We start from the raw sequence: 15,119 nt of genomic DNA, 5'->3' as shown, positions 1-15,119 counted from the left end.
CGTTGAACCTAATGTTTTGGTTCATCAAACTTGACCAAAATTCGGTGGATTTGTGATTCACTTGATTTTACAAACCTAGTATGAATCGTACCGTGAACTTGTTCGTTTCGTACCGGTTCATAGTTTGGACTAGTAGAAATGAATTGGGTAATATATGAACAAAGCCATATATTTTTTCCTTGAGATAAACAAAGGCAAAAATTTATGACTGTATGCATTCCATGTCAGTTGATTTTATTTGAGCGTCTTTGTTTTAGTCAGTTTAGTATTATTCTTTAGTTAAACATGTTTATACTTGACGCTCCTGAGCGAAGTCGGAATAGTTTTGAACTTGGAGTTTCCTCTCCCCTTTCCTGCTTTCTCTATGGTTTATTTAATTCTACGATTTGGCTATTTAGGTCCTTACATTGGTTATGCGGGACAAAAATAATAGATCTTTTAAACTTGTACTAGATGATAAAAAAATCAAGATTTGGTGGGTGTGCGTGTGTGGGTTCGTTTTTTTTTTTTTTATCTTTAAGCTTTTTACTAAGTTCTTATGTGAAATCCTTAGGATTGCTTGGTTGGTATTCAATAGGAGGTTTTTTTTTTTTTTAAATTTTAAAAACTGTTCCCCTCATCTTTGTTGTGATGGTGATCAAATTGTATTTCTTATTTGCCACTGTTTAGGTTTCTTGTACCAAGTGGTATCAAAGTCAACTTATTTCTATGGATCATGAGAAAATATGGTACTGTGATTTCCATGGATTCAATGGCTGAAAGTATCTTGGTACAGTTTTAGAGAGTTGCTTGTGGTAATTTTATAGTTATGTTCATTCTAATTTTATTTAGAACATATTGACGATGATAAATCATTACTAATCTTTATTGAATGATATAGGTATAGCTGACCCATCTTTGATAAATATCTATAAATTAAAAAAACAAATTTGTTTTGTTGAAGGAAGATAAAGATAAAGAAAAGAAAAGAAAATGAATTAGAATTTGCATTATCAATGGGTAGATCTAACATATTTATGATATTTGTTGAGGGATAAAAATCCACTCACATCTAGACTATTCATTCCCACCAATCAACATACGTTTCAAGATGGATATGTGATATTATTTGGGAGGATTCTTCTCTTTTAGATAATTATTTTATTTAATAAAGATAAATATATTTTTAATTTAATTAGTATTAGATTTCTTATCTTAGGATTATGATGTTTCTATTTAAAGGTGGTTAAGGCCATTGTGAGAGGAGAAGATGAGAATGGAGACGAGAGATATCTCTGGTTATCATGTAACAGGGATTCTAATGTAATAGGGATACAAATTATAGTGGAATGGCTCTCCGAACTTGTGTATATAGGTATGTTTGTCGAATTACATAAAAAAATATCTTTTATTTATTTTTTTCGTATTTTTCCATTATTTTTGTGATTTAGTAGTGAGGGATCTTGATTTAAATTGAGATCTTTAAAACATAAAAACACGTTTACAATATGTTTGTGCCTTGCATTATGTTAAACCTAATTTTTTGGGTAATGTTTTTACCCAATTTGGTAATTATTTATCCTAGGGAAGAATATGATATTTTGAAAAGAAAGAGAGTTGGTTTCAGATTGGATATAAGGCTGACAATCATTCTCATCATCTAGTGAAAACCTATGTTACTAGGTTGACTCGGTTCGAATTTGGGTTTTTGTGGTTCGTTGACCGTCACTTTTGAATGAACCTGATTTGTAGAGGTAGTTTGGAGCAGATATTCTAGTACGTAGAATTCTCATAGAAGAAGACTTAGGTCAATGGGGCATATCATTTATGTTAATCTCATAGAAGAAGACTTAGGTCAATGGGCAATATCATCAGTTTAAAAATAAAAGAACATCCTCAATATTGACCAAATCTTGGGATTCCCAAAATAAGTTCTCTCTCTAATGTTAACCAAACCATCAAGGCATCACTAAAATTCACAAAAGCAAGGGAGTTTTTTAAGAACCCACTACGAACTAAACCTTGAACTGTTTGTGATTATTACTATATCCATGAACCTAATAACACAAGTGAAAACTTCTCAACTCTTGTTTTTACGCGTAGGTATAGTCGAACCACATAAATCTTGTGTTTTTCTTGCATTTCTTGTTTATTTCATTGTTCACATCATTAGATCAAGAAATCCACAATTAAAATTTATGGTTTGGCATAGTGTATAATCATATTTCCATCATCTTATATTAGTTAGGGAGCCACACTTACAATTTATGAATTGGAGTGGTATATAATCATATTCCCATCAACTTATTTTGATCCATTCTTATCAGACTTCTCCAAAAATCATCAACAACAATAATTGTGATTTTCTACATATTTTAAATTTATTTGTAACTGAAATGAAATTTACAAAATGGCTGAAGAGAGAAATAGAGGAATCATTGTGATTTTCAGGGATGAGTCCAACTACAACTAGGGCTGATAATGGGTTGGATGAAATTATTTTCATATCCTTATTTAATTCTATATTCAATTTTTTTATCCCACTTATGTTAAGGGTATCCATATTTGACTGTCGACAACAAATTTCACAGATCTACCTTAAGATTCGTAAAATAAGATCGTAAATAATTTTATAGATTTTGATAAAAAGGAGATATAGATCTCAGTGTTTTTCTCTGACTAATAGTCAAGTACAATAATAAAGATGATGTGTGTAACTTTTTCTATTTGGACTTCACGCTTGATCGGTTGAGAAGGTTGTTTTGTCGATGATTTTGTTTGTGCATGATCTTCTATAGAGGTTTCTGTAAAAAAATTTCTTTCCAAGCTTTACGTTTTATCGACTAAGAATGATTTCTTAACTTTTGGAGAAGAGCTTTAGGTTTTATCTTTTCTTTAATCAAAGTCTCTTAAAAGTTTTGTTTTGTCTTTGGAGGAGGGTTTGAGAGCTTCTTATTCACTAGAGAAAGAGTTTCTGTATTATGGGAGAAAATGATCCAGATTCCTTCCCAATGAGGAAGATTTTGGTATTTATAGACTTAAAGATATTTTAACTTTTCAATTATATATTAACTTAAAGAGCTTTGAGTGATTTGTTTAAAGGTTAAATTCGTCCAAATCCAATTTTAAGGATTTTATAGATTGTTGGTGGGCCAAATTCATTTATTTGGGTGTGGGACACAACATTTAATATGTTGATTACTTAACTTTATTTTAAATTACGGATTTTATCTACGATAGTCCAAATCATATGAGGTTCGTCTCAATTAATGAGTCTTAATTAAAATGTATAGGCCTAGATTTGATTTTAAGGACTTTTCGATAATATTATGGAGTTGCAAGGCGTTTTAAAATTTTTTGATACCTACAGATGTCTCCTCAAAAATACATTATCGGATGCGTAGTTGACAATGATGCATTCTTGATCACCTCAACCAATATGTGATATGTTTTGGTGAAGATGAACTTTTCTATCGACACTTCTATTTCCTTGACGTAGGTTGAGTTATTTGGATAAATATTTTTTTAATTAAATTTGTTTTTTTAAGATTTACTTTATGAAGACTAGAGTTTCATAAATGTGCATACGTCCTTGTCAAATGTCAAGATTTTACTTTATCTTTGAACATTTACTTGCCCGTGTCTTGTTTGTCTTTGGGTTTTTTCATGTGAATTTTGATTTAAAAGGCAAAAACAATATCAAAGCGACCCTTTGGACTCAAAGACTTTTAGTAAGATTAATCTTATTCTTTAGTTTCACTAAAACTATGTATTGGGACGCAGACTAACTCACAAAGTCATTTTTTGACTGAGATTTATGAGTCATAGTTCAATTTATTGATTTGTCTCATGACGTCTCAATGTATCGGAAAACTCGTCCGAGATGAGACGAAATACCAAATTTAAAAACCATGATTGGAGATGTCAAGTACTTCTTTGATTAAGCAACGAAGGGTTTTAGAGCGTCCCAAACACAACTACGAATTCAAGGACTCTTCCCCCTTTTTTTTTTTTTTTTTCCATAAATACAGCACAGACTGTAGAAAGATTTGTTTTCTTTTTGTGGAGAGGAGTTGCAGTTGCACGTCAATCCTTGGGAAGGAATAGTAGAAGATCTGCGAGATCTACGTATTTGGTCTTCGCCCAGTGCCAGCTCTGAGCTGAGTAACTGATTTTCTTTTCTCAGTTTGTCATTCTCATCCGATAAGTTGGACAATTGTGTCGTTGTTGTTGTTATCGTCTCGTCTGAAGCTTGACTTTTTTTGTACCAAGAGAGGAGGTCGAGGTGGACCTTAGATCATCGCCCGAATTTGATTGGGACGAAGGGTTGCCATTGGGCTAACAAGAGACAAAACTTGTCTCAAGAGAAAAAAAAACAGTGGTCATTAAAAGGTCCAATTGAAATAGACGTACGCGACTGTGTTCAACTCAACTTCAACACGCAACTATGCGACTTTCATCCCCTTTTGTTTTTTAACCGAACTTCAAGAGTCTAGACTTCAGAGGAATTCAGATTGAGATCGACGTAAAGTCTTCAACCCAAGTACTGATTCCTCAAATCTGAACTTCAACAAAAGAACTTTATGTTGTGTGATGGTTCTCTTTCAATAGGAAAGTTGAGGCCCACAATAGAGTAAAAGTTTTCTTTGAGTAAAAATGACAGTTAGAAAGACGGATTTGATAGGGCATTTAGACGGTGTACAATTGAAATTTGAAATAGATGGTTGTCCTCAACCCAAACACCGACAAGAAGATAAGGGTTTCACGAAACTCCATTTTTATATAAATAGTATTTTATGTTGAAAATCGAGCATAAAACTTAATTTTTTTTTAATATATAAGAAATAAATAAAAAATTATAATCTTTGATGAAATCAACTTGGCTAAGAGGCGTGTAAACATTTTTTGAAGATAGTCGTAGCCTCCCGTTTGTGCAAGGAAATATGATAACACTATCTTCGGAATTCAATCTAACCTAGACTCGATTATGTCCTTTTACAAGTTTGCATTGCTCGATAGGAACTTGTACTTTATCTCTTTACAATGCCCAAAAGAAAGATGGAGACAAAAAAAAAAAAAAGGAAAATTCTCACAATACTTTATATAGTGGTGGATATGAACTTAGAGAAATATATCACAATTAATTGATACATGTCCCACAATATAGACATCTCATTTTTGCATATGCCTAATTCAACAATTTGTTACTTGGTTGTGATGGATTCTTAATGATGAGTGTGAAGAGCTCAAAAGTTATAGAGTAACTTTTCCAACTTTTTTCATTTCTAGTCCTTTCATCTCTTTCATTCATTATGATTCGACATAGAAATTTACGCATACTTAGGTTCGTTACATGTTTCGATAATCTAGAAACCCTGCACGACGTTAGAAAAATGTGACATCGAGATTTAGAAATAATCACAATGAGACTAAAATAAACCTCACACCAAAATTTATTAAATTTGTAAAAATTAGCAAGATGACGAAAATACTCCTTATAAATCTCGTACGTCTGGAAAGACTTGAAAGTACTTTTATTGCCTTCACAATATGATTGTGAGTCTAACAGAATCCAAATCAACGAAAATGAAAAAAATTATGAGAAAATGATTAAAATGCCACTCAATGTCCGATTTTTACCTAGAGACCTTTATACTTAGGAAAACGTGATAAAAATTTATCAATTGATTTATGTGCATTAGAAATCTAAAAAAATTGAAAATTCTTGCATTGAAAATTTTAATTGATCAGCAATCGACTAATGACCTAAATCGACTAATCAAATTAACCAATCAAGTTCAAAATTAAAATTCAGTCAACCAATTGAATCAAAAATCAAAATTTAATTGACCAATCAAAATTAAAATTAAAATTAAAATTAAAATAAAGGATTACCGAAGCACGAATAACACAGGATCATTACCCACATTATTCTACAAAGAACGTGGAAAATAATAACAATAAAAAGGTGTTAGAAATAAAAATAAAAAACGTGAAAAATGAGTTTTTTTTAGAAAGAAAAAAATTATAAAAGAAGATTTGAGGTGAGTTTATGTAATACCTCGAGTTTTTAACTCGTATCTCGAGAAAATCAAATAGTAAAAAATTGAGAAAATTCTAAAATAGAGACTTAGGATAAAACACTCGGATTTGGTTATATTCATTTTTAATGAAAATTGACTCTGCCATTGAATTCAAAATGGTCGAAAAACATACTTTAACCTGTAAACATGTTCGAGTTCGAGTTCGGATGAAAAAATTGTAAAATCTTCAAATTTCGTGTCAAAGGGGACCTAAAAGAATGAATTTTTATTAAAGCTAGAACCAGAAAAATTCGATCACATCATTAGGTCCGCAACGAAAAATTATTTAGAATGGAGTACTCATTTGTTATTCTTCGAATTCGAAAAGTCGAAATACGACCAACGATATGAACAAGTTAGGAAAACACCCATTTTGCCCTCAAGCCCTTATAAATAAAAGAACTTAAAGTTTTTTTATTTCATTTTTTCTCTCCAACGAACCAATCCCCTAACCATTGAAAATCAAGGCTTTCTTTCATATTCTCTTCTAAATCCATTGCGAACGAGACGTTGTTGAGTCTCGCTGTAGAAAAGAAAGTTATTGACATCGTCGAGCTCAACATCGTCACAACCTTTGATCGTCGATTCTTCTTTTCTTCCTCATTCTCCATCAAAGACCAGCCACTTACTTCGAGTGGACTCTAATGCACCTTACTCGAAGGCTTCATCGGGTTAGATTTAGACTCATCTTTCATCGTCAAAAGGAAAAAAAGTGTCGTCATAAAAACTTTCACCAGCTACCGTTTATTTCCCACCCAAGTTTGTCCAACCTTGAGTTCCTCATTGTTAATCCTTGATTTTCAAGCTAGATCATCGTGTTCGACAATTACGAACTTTGTAAGGGATTCTCAATTCTTATTAGTAGCAATAGATTTCGAAACTTGCATTTAATATTTATAACAAAACTTGTTATGTGTTTTTAAATCGTAGAATGTCACTTCGTTTATTTTAAATTCAAACTAAGACCCTCAGGTTTGATGGTTTGCATTGAATTCTAACAATTATATGTGGGTGGGATAATAGATTCGAAGAACAGTCGACGAAACCAGAAAATTTTGTTGAAAAACCAAATTTTTGAGCAAGTTGGAGCTTGCTGACGACGTCGCCATTAGAAGCTGATGGCACCGCCGTTAGACCAAAAATATTGGCCAAATTGAAATTTTAATTTTTGTTTTATTTTCCCATAGCTTGTAAGCTTATACGTGTTTGTGCATCTACCTTTTATTTCATTAAAAATATTTAAGTAAATGAACATTTATTTTACGTTCTTTAATGAAATAAGGTTTTATCCCCCATTTCGGAACAATGAGAATGGTTTCAAGATCCAAACCTCAAAGGATCAAAAATCCAATTTTTGGTGTTAAGAACGAAACGTAAATTTCGACGTTTTCATCAGATTTTCAAAAGTGAATATTTTTTGCGTTACTTAGAATTGAGGTATAAAAATTATATGATGTCGAATCTTATGTCCAAGGATTTCATTTCCAAAAATCATTTTCAATTTAAAGAACTTTGAAAATTCACGCTTTCGACACTTAGCCAAATTTTCATAAATTTTCACAATTTTGATAATTTGGTTCTGCACATTGTCGGGACCCCATTTTGAGTGAAATTCAAAAGTTTTTTGATAAAATGATCAAAAGGAATTTGAAAGTTTGAGAAATGAATATTATATTTAAAAAGATAAAAAGTGAAAATATAAAAAAAATGAAAAAAATGAAAAAAATGGTAAAATGTAGGAATCACACCCAATGAGTGATATTTGCATTTTACATTGTTGTATTGTGTGTATGTTGGTGAATGGATATCTATGGATAATTGTGGTTGTATGTTTATTTCCTTTATATAGCACAATGTGCAGTTTATGTTTTTGTTCTGTTATTTATTTTAGGCCGGTGGGTCACAGTTGCATGGTAAGAAATTGGATATCCATTCTCAACCTTGTAATGTTAATTTTTCATTTATTTTAAAAGAAAAAAATGATATATATATGTAACTATTTTGTGAACTGTTAAAGAACTTGTGAATAGTTGAAGGGATAGTGCGTCGTATCATCCAGAGTGATGTATTATCCTGGGATATATGATAGGGACATCTAAGCTCATATGTGGTATGAGACACGTATGAGAGTGGAGTCTCAATTGAAATCCGGGATCATTCATCTTTATCTTTACTAGTGAACTTGTCATGTAAAAGTGGTCGTACACGAATAGGGTTGTATAATGGGAATCACATGCATACCTGATATGTACAGACACAATGATTAGTTAGTGATTACTAACAATCTAGAGTAGTTAAATGTTTTGACACATCAAAAAGAGACCCATTGCTTACGGTTACGTCTAACGGCTAGCCTTAATCTGATAAATGGTCTCGTAAGTATGGTAAACAATAACCAGTCACAAAATCAGGAACTAATACTTTATTATGGAATATAATGTCTCGACTGGGAGAGATCCAGTCGTAGAATCCCAACTCTCTGATCTCACTATTCCACCATTATGTATTATATATCTATTACTTTATTTTTATTATAAAATAAAAATCATGTTTACTATTTCAATGTTATAAATTATAATGGTATAAAAAGAAATGTTGAATTGATGTAATGTGAATCTTTAAAAATGTTTAATTGTTCATCCCTGACTATATATACCAGCTAATGGTAGTTTACTTTATAAAACATTACATGTATTGAAATATTTTAGTATGTTTACTCGATTATGTTTATAAGGGGTTATTAGTATGAATTGTTTGTGGACTTATTGGGTAATCATTGTTATTCATCATTTCCTTCCTATTTTTTAGCTTCAGAACTTGCAGTTGTCGAGGTAGGCATGAAATCGGTGAGTGAGGAGCATCTGATTGGTCATATAGACGACATAGTTCATTGCCTAATGAGCACTAGGACTACACCCATTAGCATTGTCGGTTTCGTCCAAGATGTATATAAGTTTTGGGACGAGTGTTAGGTTCATGTTAGAGTGAGGGTATTTTTGTAATCTTGTATATTGTTAATCTTCCGCACTCTAATATACTTTTACATTATTAGATGTATATAGTCTTCCGCTGCTTATTCATTTCTTGGAATATTTTTATACAAGATATCATATTTATTTTCAATCAAGTTTTTGAATGCCTTAGATCGCTAACATAAATAGAGGAATCCATGTCGAAATTTCGAAGCACCATTTAGTACTTCAGGATTTGACATAGGGATTTGTATTAGTGATTGGCAGGACGCCACAATTTAATTTTGGTTATTTAATTTAATTTTATTTTTCTTTTACCTTTTCCCATGTTTTATTTTCTTTTTATTTGATGATCCTTTTGCTTTTCATTATCATTGGTTCTATTTTTGTTTCCTATTTTTCTTGAATTGCAGTTACAATATAACTTATAGTAAAGAGTTTTTTTTATTTTTCTTCTTTTTCTATTTGTTATACTAATGAAATTATTGCTTATATTATTTTTGCAAAAAATTCATGATCATCATGGTCAAGTCGATATTTTTTATATGTTAAAATTGAAGTCAATTGAATTTTTTTGTGACTATAAAAACTTGAATCATCTTAGAAATCATTCATGTTTAGGGATAGATAATGTTCAATTCAATGAATCCTAACATGTGACGTGGTTGTCAATTTGGAAATTTCGTATTCATAATTTTCTAATTTGGAAAGTTCATATTCATCATTTTCTAGTTTGGAAATTTTATGTGTTCATAATTTTTCCGATTTAGAAATTTCATACTTATATGTGATCCTCTAATTTGGAAATTATGTGTTATTTGTAACTTTCTAATTTGGAAATTTACCATGTGATCATAATTTTTCGATTTTGAAGTTTCATATTTATTCATAATTCTTTGATTCATAATTTTCTAGTTTGAGAATTTTATGTTTAGTTCTTAATTTTCCAATTTGGAGATTTACCATGTGATCCTAATTTTTCAATTTAAAGGCTTCACATTTTTACATAATTCTTTGATTTGGAAATTTTGTGTTATTCGTAACTTTTCAATTTGAAAATTATAATATTTTATGAGTTGGAAAATTTTCATGTGTTTATCACTTTCCTACTTAGAAATTCTACATGTATTCAGAATTCTATTATTTAGAATCCTTGCATTGTCGATTTGCCGATTAGGAGTTACGTGTCCCATTTTGCCGATGTGGTGATCTTACTCAAATCAATGTTTTTTTTTTTATTCGGAAAATTCATGCAAAGTCCTATTTTTATTGATTTGGAAATTTGGCTAAGGCCAATGATTTCCAATTTGGAAAGTTTAAATGTTGTTCTTGATTTAGCAATCTTCTTAATTCAAAGCGTTTACATATCGTGCCAATTTGACAATAATTTTTATTGATTTATATTTTACCAATTTGGTAGTTAGGAGTGATATGGTTCTCATCGATTCAATTTTTCACACATGCATAACTTTCATTGGTTCGAATTTTTATTGGTGAAATTTAGTTAATTTAAAAATATTTATACATGTTGACTCTTCAACTGAAATTTATTATCATGTGTACTTCAGAGCATAGAATATGATTAGGATTTTATTTCCTTTTATGTACGAAATTCGAGAAATCTTTTGGATATTTGGAGAATTTTAGCTGAAGGATTTGTTTAGCAATTTTGACATAAATTGGTGATGATTGGACTCTATCTTAACTCTAGTTTTTGCCCGTTGACCACAAGATAGTTTTAGAGCGTAGTAGGGACCGATCATCTCGATCGGACGAGTTTGGTGTCTAACACCTTTCGAAACCTGTAATCAAACCCCTTATCTATTTATCTTATTCGTTGACCGATCCGGATTCATTTTGGAATTATTTTTGGTTCCTACACCTAAACTAGGCGACGACTCCTAATTCTAAAAAAATCTCCTAGTTTACCAGTTAGACCCCCTTTTGTTATTTAGCAAAAAAGACGATTTCATACAAATCCTTCCATTTTAGGTGCATTGTACATGTATTTATTAAATACATATCTCAAAATACCTTCCAACCTTAGGTTCATCTCTAAATTTATTCATCTTGAATTAATGAATGAATCTTAATTTATGAACTAACATAAATGCCATGAAGCCTTGATCAGTGCATATAGATCCATTAATTTGGGTTTATGAATTTAAGTTTACATTAAATACAATGAATCTCTTTGTTTCGTTTTCTATACACCATACATCCCCTTTGGAAAGAGATTTAAAACTCAATTTAATATTCTATAAAATTATTTATTTAAATCAAAAGCCAACAAACCCCTAGTTGATTTAAAATTAAATAAATTTAGAAATTATAGGATGGGCATCCTGGAAAGTCATGTGCATAAATGAAAGTATTTTGAGTACTTTAACTTCTACTTAGTACAAATTAATCAAAGTTCATCTGATAATATAGTGGACATATGCCTTAAACTATCAAATCCAAAAGGATAAACCGATCTTTGTTGCACTCACATTCCTTTTAGAGGTATTTGTACACTTAAGCTCTGCACTTTTGAGTCTGTGCCAAATCCCAATTTAATGTGTGCTTTAGAAATTTACTTGTATTCTCATAGGAAGTGACTATCTTCCACGCACAGAGAGGTGAGCCATCAAGAGAGTCTCTTGCAACACTCCGACCTAAATAAGTTACATGCATTCATTAAGATAATTATTTTAATTCTCAACCTTACCACAACATAAAAGATTATTTGTAGGATGAACATCTAGAAGAAATCACACTAGTACATCATATGAATGGACTTATCTAATGTCATTAATAAAATGTAGTGTATACAAGGAAGTTAAACTTTAACTTGTTTTTTTCTTTGAACTTGAGAAGATTCATCAAGTAGGGTTACCACTATGTTTAATGTTATTACAAACTATTTAATCCCATTCCCTTCGATGTTGTTGATACCAAGTCTTTTTTAAGGTCTTTGGATAAGGGGTCTACCAAATTTTCTTTGGACTTTACATATTAAATGGCCACAATGCTATTACTAATAAGGCCCCGTACATGTTGGTGATTTAGATGTATTTGTCTGGACTTCCCATTATAATTCTTGTTATATGCCTTTAGCATAGCAATTTGTTTATCACAACAAAGTGATTGTTGGCATTGACTTGGTTCATATTGATACGTTTACCAATATGCTCCTGAACTACTCAACTTCCTTTTCCACAGATGAGAGTATTATACACTTTAATTTTAAGGTGGAATGTGTTATACATGTCTACTTTTTGGATTTTCATAAAATGACACCTCCTCACAGGGTATAAATCCAAGCAGTCACCAAGGTTGATTCATCCAGACATGAATTCTAATTTCTTCACAAAATTTATTGAACTCTGTATCGATTTACTTAACACCTCAATCAAATCAAGGAGTTTTAACTTTATGAAAATTCTCAATTTTCACTTTATATGCCTTAAACATATCAAATGCTTTAGTTTTGAAGTGTATGAGGTAAACATATACATATCTTGAGCCATCATTTACAAAAGAGATAAAATATCACTTACCACCTCTAGCCTTCATATTTGTTATTTCATGGATATCACTATGTACGAGATCTAGGGCATTGGTGCTCTCTCAACACTCTTGAATAAGGTTCTTGTAAATTTTGTATTTACTATAGGCTAGGCACTTTTCTTGGTGATTAAAACTATAATTCGATATTAAGTATTGATTAACCATATATTTAATTGTATTACAATTTATATGGTATTATCTATCATGTCAAAGATCACAAGACTTAAAAGCATAAGTTGAAATATTAAGTTTGAGTATACTTGACAAAGTATAGCCCTTACTAACAAACACACTATTATTTGTCAAGATAAACTTGTCTAACTCAAATACCAATTTAAAACCATGCTTTCTTAAAGTAGTACTAGAGACGAGATTGTTCCTTACGTCCAGGACATAAAGGGTTTTCTTAAAAGTTAATAACTTCGTAGAGGTAAATAAGAGTTTAATAATGCCTTTACCTATGACTTTGGATGAGAAGAAATTTCACATGAACACGTTCATCCCATCCCCCACTAGTTCGTAAGAGATGAACATATTCTTGTCACAATAGACGTCACAGGTCACACCCCAGTATTAATGTACTAGTCAACATCTCTTCAAATTATATTGATTTTAGAGATAACAACAATCATATTGTTGTCTACGTCTTTGTCATTCTTGTCTCTTTTCCATTTTGGTATATTTGCCATCATAACTATGAAGGTAGAGTTTGGCTATATGTCTAGACTTTCCACAAGTAAAACATACATGTGATTGTTTGTCATTACCTCATATCCAGTCATTCATTTTAGTTTGCTTCTTTTATCTTTATTTTTTGATCTTATTCTCATTGGTTCAAGCAATCTTCTTCTTGGTCATCGCATCTATGATGTGAGTTGTGACTAAAAGTTCATCATGATTTTTATATCTAAGGAGAGCTTCTTCATTAATGCTCAAAGGGTACATCAAATTTCTCAAGTGATTGATTTTCTTTGATGTGCATTTGCTTGGTGCGATATTCCTTTCACAAGGGTGGCAATTTCTAGAAAATTGCTCGAACTTGTAATTTCTCATCAAGGGCCATCCTATCAACAATAATAAAGTCCATGATCTTTTGGATTTCTTAAACTTGATGAAGAATGAGTTTACTATCTTCCATCTTCAAGTCCATGTAATTTCCAACAAGAATTTTTTTGGTGCTACATTCTTTTGCCGTGTCAATAATCTTCAGAGCATTTAATACTTTTTTGATGCTCCTATTTTTCTCAGAGCATTGATTGTAGAGTTACTCAGAGAGAGAACTCAAAATATTATAACGACATTCAAATATTGAAATTCAAACTTTTAAAACGACCACCAAAGTGGTTGGTATTAATAGGAACCGAACCGAGTAGAGAAACAATTGACAAAGAACTTAACATAGCTTCAAATAGTTGGAAATCGAGCAAAAAATTTAATTTTTTTTGTAAGAAACAAATAAAAAATTATAATCTCCGATCAAATCAACTTGGCAAAGAGGTGCGTAAACGCTTCTTGAAGATAATCGAAGCCTCCTGTTTGTGCAAGGAAACATGACAACACTATCTCTAAGATTCAACCTAGATTGGACTCATCCCGTTCCTCTACAAGGTTGCCTTACTTGATAGGAAATTGTACTTTACCTTTTTAAGATGTCCAAAAGAAAGATGGAGAAAAAAAAGGAAAATTCTCACAAAGAGTAAAGTGAAAATTGAGAGATGTGAGAAAATTGAATGAAATGCCAAAAGCAATAGGGTTAGGGGTTTATATGGTGGTGGAGATGAACTTAGAGAAATGTATTACAATTAATTGATACATGTCCCACAAATCCTTTCAATTAAGGTGCAGTGTATATGTATTTATTAAATATATGTCCCAAAATACCTTCGAACCTTAGGTTCATCTTTAAATTCATTCATCTTGAATTAATGAATAAAACTTGATCTATGAACCAACATAAATGTTATGAACCTTGATTAATACATCTAGATTCATGAATTTAAGTTTGGACTTGATACAATGAACCTCTTTGTTTCATTTCTACACACCATACATCCCTTTTGGAAAGAGATTTAAAACTAAATTTATTATTCTATAAATTTATTTATTTAAATCAAAAGCCAATATTTTATGCTTCAGTACATGGTACATTCAACTTTAGCAATTTTGGTGTTGCATTTATGACTACGTTATACCCATTTTCTTTTTAAAAGCTTTATATTATTTAGAAATAGAATCTCCATCTTTTTTTTTTTCCAGGATTGTGTTGGTATCTTCCTTTTCGTAGAAGTGAACAAGACTGTGCGGGTATCTTCTTACAGTTGCTTCTTTTTTATTATTCATATTTTTCTTATTGCTTTATTTTCCTCTTCTTATTTATTTATTTATAGTTCTAAAAATAAGAAAACCCTTTTTTTAAAGAACAAAGACCACCGTCCTTTATTGATCTCTTTTTCGCAATTCAAGAACTAAAATAGGTATACTTCATCTTCTTCTCTTTTGATTTTTGCACTTTTAAAAAAAAAATAAAATAAAA

This window comes from Akebia trifoliata, chromosome 13 (genome assembly GCF_017979445.1).
Source record: "Akebia trifoliata isolate Shusen 1 chromosome 13, ASM1797944v1, whole genome shotgun sequence".
Classification (NCBI taxonomy): domain Eukaryota; kingdom Viridiplantae; phylum Streptophyta; class Magnoliopsida; order Ranunculales; family Lardizabalaceae; genus Akebia; species Akebia trifoliata.
The sequence above is the reverse complement of the archived record's forward strand: the minus strand, read 5'-3'. Positions refer to the sequence as shown.